Below are 6,844 nucleotides of genomic sequence, written 5' to 3' on the forward strand. Positions count from 1 at the left end.
TAAGTACAACAGGGTTAGCATCCACCAAGAAAAGAAAATGGGGCAGCATCTCTAGTATATCTTCATTGCGGAGAGTTGCATGGTAGGAAATGGACAAATTAAAAAATGGATACAACTGTTAATTGCAACAGGCTTAACAACATCCTAAGTCATGTTTTGTAAGTTTGTAGCCATTGAAATGCAACTGTTTAAAAATGGATTCAACTGTTAATTGCAACAGGCTTAATAGACATTGAAACCGGTACTGATAAAAATGCAATTGCCATAGGTAAATATCATAGGGAAGGGGCTGCCAGAGCAGAGAATGGCCCAGATGTCTATACAAAGGTAGGGAAAGTAGCAAAAACGTGTTAGGCATGTTTACTAGAAAATGCTTAATACATCGACCGTACAGAACATAGCCATTAATTGCAACTGGTATTGGTAAGATTGAACTGGTGAGTACATACTTGGTAAGTCCTGAGAGGTAGTTGTTGGGGCACTTCATCTTGGCTAGAGCTCACCCAAAGTTAGTGACGGCGGAGGCGAGCTGTTCCTCCGGGTCGAAGTGTGGATCAGTGCCACTGAAATGTGTACCTATAGGCAACTAGTAAATGCGTAGAAGTTAAACTGTAATTGCACAAATTATGTGAAATACTATAAGACATGGGATGCAGCTCACCTTGACGGCAAACAAAAGCATCAGCCATTATGACCCTGCATAAGTACATGGACAGGCATGTTAAGTGCAACAGGGTTAGCATCCACTAAAAATAGCAAATGGGCAGCATGTCTAGTGATATCTTGAGTCATGTATTGTAAGTTCGTTGCTGGTATTGGTGAAATTGAGCTGGACACGGTAATATTTGAACAGCACACAGTGTGTAGTACTGAAATAAACAAGGCACGAACATGCTTAATACATCAACCGCACAAATCATAGCCATTACAAGTGGTATTGGTAAGATTTAGCTGGTCAGATCTTACATGTTAAGTCCTGGGGGGTAGACACTCGGGGACTTCATCTGGGCCAGAGCCTGCACCATGTAGGCGGCGGCGGAGGTGAGGTGTTCCTCCGGGTCAACACGCACAGCGGCCATCGCGCCATGGACCGCCATCAGCTCCTGGCGGGGGGATTTGGAGGCATGAGGATATTTCGCAGGCGCCATTTAAGCAATCAGGCCGATGACATGATCAAGATTGGTGGGTTACCTGACTGGATCCGAGTAGAACGTATATGTGGTTGAAGCTGTGGTTGCGGGGGCGGCGGTTTGAGATGCCGGTATGGGGAGGCGCAAGGGAGGCGGGGATACTGAGGGGAAGGGGATGTGGTTGGAGGAATAAATTGTTAAATCACGCGTCTAATGAAAATTTCGATGGGAAATTTGAAACTTGGGCGGGGGAAACACACAACGCAGAGGAAGTGCGTAAAATACTCGTGTGCGAGAAAAAAGATAGTTGGAAGATCCCATCTCCAAAAAAATGTACACGTGTCCTTGATTTTTTTATCAATGGTACGCCTGGTTTATTAGGAAATATCGCACAGGGAACTGACTTATGGGTCATTAACGCAAAAAACGCAGATGGGTACGGCATAGAAACCATGTGTTTCGTGATCTTCTAATGATTAATGCAAAAAATGCACACGGGCACACATGCTAATCAACGCTCAAAGCCCCTCAAAAGATGCTCTTACCGACATTGTATGTTAATACTACAAACTTAAAGTACTACTAGTAATTTGCTCTAATACTACAAACTTAAACTACTTCTCACAAGCTGCCATCAGGGCATGCTGGCTAGACACCAGCGTTCTCCTTGCCGGCCTTGTAGGCGGCAGCCCACCGTGCTTTGATCTCCGCCAAGCTCTCCTCACCATGGCGTGTGGCCTCTTTTTTCTTGCGGTGGCGGGACTCTCTTTTCTTGACTGCTTTCTGCCTTTTCCACTCCTTCTGTGCGGCTTTGGCCGCATCTAGATCCACCACCCATTCGGCCATGGCAGCCTCAAAGTCCGTCCATGTAACTGTCTGGCCGCCGATGGCGATGAACTCGGTGCGGCGAGATGCCATCGCTTCCTTACCATGTGTGCGGTCGCGGGCGGAGAGGAACACGGCGCGGCGGGATGCCATCGCTTCCTTACTAGTTATTGTGCGCCGCTGTGCCATGGACGACACCTGGATAGAGCTCTGGGACGGAGGGGTCAGGCAGCCGTACAGGGCGGTGGTATTCAAGAACTCAACCACAAACAACAACAGAAATTTGGCTTCCCTTACAATTTTGCTCGTTCATTATCGCACACGGTTCATTTCCGTCGCTTCCGGAAACAGTGTGCGCTGAGCCTGCTGTGTGTTGCACTATGATTGGCCGGAACCCCGGCCACGCGGGTCGCGCGTGTGCACCGTTGGATGTGCCGCGATCGAACGACAATCGACGTCCCTCACATCACACCCGTGCACCTCTAGCTGGATTGGATTTATATGTGCTAAATGCCTAGAAAATGCACATAATCCCCTAAATATGGTAAATGAGCCCAGAAAAATGCCAAATTTGAACACGGTGATTTGCAGGGTGTATGTTTGTCGTAGAAAAAAACTCCAAGGAAAAGAACGAAGAAAATTTGGATTCCCCTTCAATCTTGAGGGTTTCCCTTTCGAAAGCATGGAACTTCCTCGGTGATGGTTTGATTTATGAAGGGCGTGCATGACAACATAAGCCAAACCTTCTCAAATTTTTACCAAGGCATGGTGAGGTCATGCCATGGGACCATGCCAGGCGTCATGTTTTTAAGCATTTATTTCATTTCTTCTATAGTTTAAAACCCAACAAACAGACATTTGTGGTTGACTATTGCCACACATTTCATCAAAATATCTGTCCATTCCTTGTAAAAGGCATGAGAATTTACTAAATGGCACGAGCATGGTTTTCTAGGCCATTCTTGTGGGCCCTTTCATGCATCGATTGTTTGAACTTGAATTGTGCACATTAATGCCTAGGAAATGCACATAATCCCCTAAATATGGCAAATGAACCCGGAAAAGTGCCAAATTTTAACACGGTGATTTGCAGGTTCTTTGCTCATAATAGAAAAACAACTCATGGACAAAGGACAAAGGAAATTTGGATCCCCCCTTCAATCTTGGTGATTTCCCCCTCGAAACCATGAAACTTCCTCGGTGATGATTCAATTTACGAAAGGCGTGCATCACGACATAAGGAAAACATTCTCCAATTTTTACCAGGGCATGGTGAGGCCATACCATGGCACCACGCCAGGCGTCATGTTTTCCAACCATGTGTTTCATTTTTTGTATAGTTGTTAACCGAGTAAATGACGCGTTTATGGTTGACTATTGCCACACATTTCCTTCAAATATCTGCCCATTCCTTGTAAAAGGCTTGAGAATGTGCTAAATAACACGAGCATGGTTTTCCAGACCGTTCTTGTGCACCTTTTCATGCACCGATTGGTCAAATTTGAATTATGTCCATTAATGCCTAGAAAATGCACATAATCCCCTAAATATGGTAAATGAGCCTGGGAAAATGTCAAATTTGAACACATTGCATTTGAGGTGGTATGTTGATCGTTGGAAAAAAACTGAATGACAAACTAGGACGGAAATTAGGATTCCCCTTCAATCTTGGGGATTTTCCCTCTCGAAAGCATGGAACTTCCTCGGTGATGGTTCGATTTATGAAGGGCGTGCATGACGACATAAGCCAAACCTTCTCAAATTTTTACCAAGGTATGGTGAGGTCATACCATGGCATCATGCCAGGCGTCATCTTTTTAAGCATTTATTTCATTTTTCTATAGTTTAAAACCCAACAAACAGACATTTGTGGTTGACTATTGCCACACATTTCATCGAAATATCTGTCCATTCCTTGTAAAAGGCATGAGAATTTACTAAATGGCACGAGCATGGTTTTCTAGGCTGTTCTTGTGGACCCTATCATGCATCAGTTGTTTGAATTTGAATTATGTGCATTAATGCCTAGGAAATGCACATAATCCCCTAAATATGGCAAATGAACCCGGAAAAGTGCCAAATTTCAACATGGTGATTTGCAGGTTGTATGCTCATCATAGAAAAAAACTCGTGGACAAAGGACAAAGGAAATTTGGACCCCCCTTCAATCTTGGTGATTTCCCCCTCGAAACCATGAAACTTCCTCGGATGATGCTTCGTTTTAGGAAAGGCGCGCATCACGACATAAGGAAAACATTCTCCAATTTTTACCAGGGCATGGTGAGGCCATACCATGGCACCACACAAGGCATCATGTTTTCCAACCATGTGTTTCATTTTTTGTATAGCACAAGCATGGTTTTCCAAACCGTTCTTGTGCACCTTTTCATGCACCGATTGTTCGAATTTGAATTATGTGCATAATTAATGCCTAGAAAATGCACACAATCCCCTAAATATTGTAAATGAGTTCGGAAAAATGTCAAATTTGAACACGTTTCATTTGCGGCGGTATGTTGATCGTTGGAAAAACACTGAATGACAAACTAGGACGGAAATTTGGATCCCCCATCAATCTTGGTGATTCCCCTCTTGAAAGCATTCTACTTCCTCGGTGATTGTTCGATTTATGAAGGGTGTGCATGATGACATAAATCAAACCTTCTCACCTTTTAACCAGGGCACGGTGAGGCCTGATACGCCCATTTTGCATCATGCTTTTGTATTGATATTTATTGCATTATGGGTTGTTATTACACATTATGTCACGATAGTTATGCCTATTCTCTCTTATTTTACAAGGTTTACACGAAGAGGGAGAATGCCGGCAGCTGGAATTATGGGCTAGAAAAGGAGCAAATATTAGAGACCTATTCTGCACAACTCCAAAAGTCCTGAAACTTCACAGGGTTCATTTTTAGAATATATAAAAAATATTGGGCGAAGGAAGCACCAGAGGGGGGCCACCCACCATATCAATATAAATGCCAGGCACACATCCCTCCGGGAGGGGGAAATCATCACCATCGTCATCACCATTGATCCTCTCACCGGGAGGGGGTCAATCCCCATCAACATCTTCACCAGCACCATCTCATATCAAACCCTAGTTCATCTCTTGTATCCAATCTTTGTCTCAAAACTTCAGATTGCTACATGTGGGTTGCTAGTAGTGTTGATTACTCCTTGTAGTTGATGTTAGTTGGTTTATTCAGTGGAAGATCATATGCTCAGATCCTTTATGCATATTAATACCCCACTGATTATGAACATGAATATGATTTGTGAGTAGTTACGTTTGTTCCTGGGGACATGGGAGAAGTCTTGCTATAAGTAGTCATGTGAATTTGGTATTTCTTCGATATTTTGATGAGATGTATGTTGTCTTTCCTCTAGTGGTGTCATGTGAACGTCGACTACATGAAACTTCACCATTGTGTGGGCCTAGAGGAAGGCATTGGGGAGTAATAAGTAGATGATGGGTTGCTAGAGTGACAGAAGCTTAAACCCTAGTTTATGTGTTGCTTCGTAAGGGGCTGATTTGGATCCATATGTTTCATGTTATGGTTAGGTTTACCACAATACTTCTTTTGTAGTTGCGGATGCTTGCAAGAGGGGTTAATCATAAGTGGGATGCTTTTCCAAGGAAGGGAGGTACCCAAGCACCGGTCCACCCACATATAAAATTATCAAAGTAACGAACATGAATCATATGAGCGTGATGAAAACTAGCTTGACGATAATGCCGATGTGTCCTCCGGAGCGTTTTCCTTTATATAAGATTTGTCCAGGCTTTTCCTTTGCTACGAAAAGGATTGGTCCATCTTGTTGCACCTTATTTACTTTTATTACTTGTTACCCGTAACAAATTACCTTATCACGATACTATCTGTTATCGATAATTTGAGTGCTCGCAAAGAATACCTTACTGAAAACTGCTTATCATTTCCTTCTGCTCCTCATTGGGTTCGACACTCTTACTTATCGAAATGACTACGATAGATCCCCTATACTTGTGGGTCTTCAAAATTCTTTTCTGGCGCCGTTGCTGGGGAGTGAAGCGCATTTGGTAGGTGGAATTTGGTAAGGAAAAATTTATATAGTGTGCTGAAATTTACTTTCACTTGTTACTATGGAACATAATCCTTTGAGGGGATTGTTTGGGGTATCTTCACCCTGAACAGTAGAGTAAAGAGTTTCTCCTCAACCTACTGAACCTACTGAAAATGTTTACTTTGAAATTCCTTCGAGTATGATAGAGAAACTGCTAGCTAATCCTTTTACAGGAGACAGAACATTGCATCCCGACTTGCACTTAATCTATGTGGATGAAGTTTGTGGATTATTTAAGCTTGCAAGTATGCCCGAGGATGTTATCAAGAAGAAGGTCTTCCCTTTATCTTTGAAGGGAAAGGCATTTATGTCGTTTAGGCTATGTGATGATATGGGATCACGGAACTACAACCGATTGAAATTGGAATTTCATCAGAAGTTTTATCCTATGCATCTTATTCATCATGATTGTAATTATATATATAATTTTTGGCCTCACGAAGGATAAAGCATTGCTCAATATTGGGGGAGGCTTAAGTCAATGTTATATTCATGCCGCAATCATGAGCTCTCAAGAGAAATTATTATTCAAAAATTTTATGCTTGACTCTCTCTCAATAATCGCTCCATGCTCGATACTTATCGTACTGGTTCTTTTATGATGAAGACTATTGAATTCTAATGGGATTTATTGGAGAGAATTAAACGCAACTCTGAAGATTGGGAACTCGACTAAGGTAAGGAGTCAGGTATAACACCCAAGTTTGATTGTGTTAAATCTTTTATGGAGACCGATGCTTTTCGTGAATTTAGCGCTAAATATAGACTTGACTCTA

This window comes from Triticum aestivum, chromosome 3A (genome assembly GCF_018294505.1).
Source record: "Triticum aestivum cultivar Chinese Spring chromosome 3A, IWGSC CS RefSeq v2.1, whole genome shotgun sequence".
NCBI lineage: Eukaryota > Viridiplantae > Streptophyta > Magnoliopsida > Poales > Poaceae > Triticum > Triticum aestivum.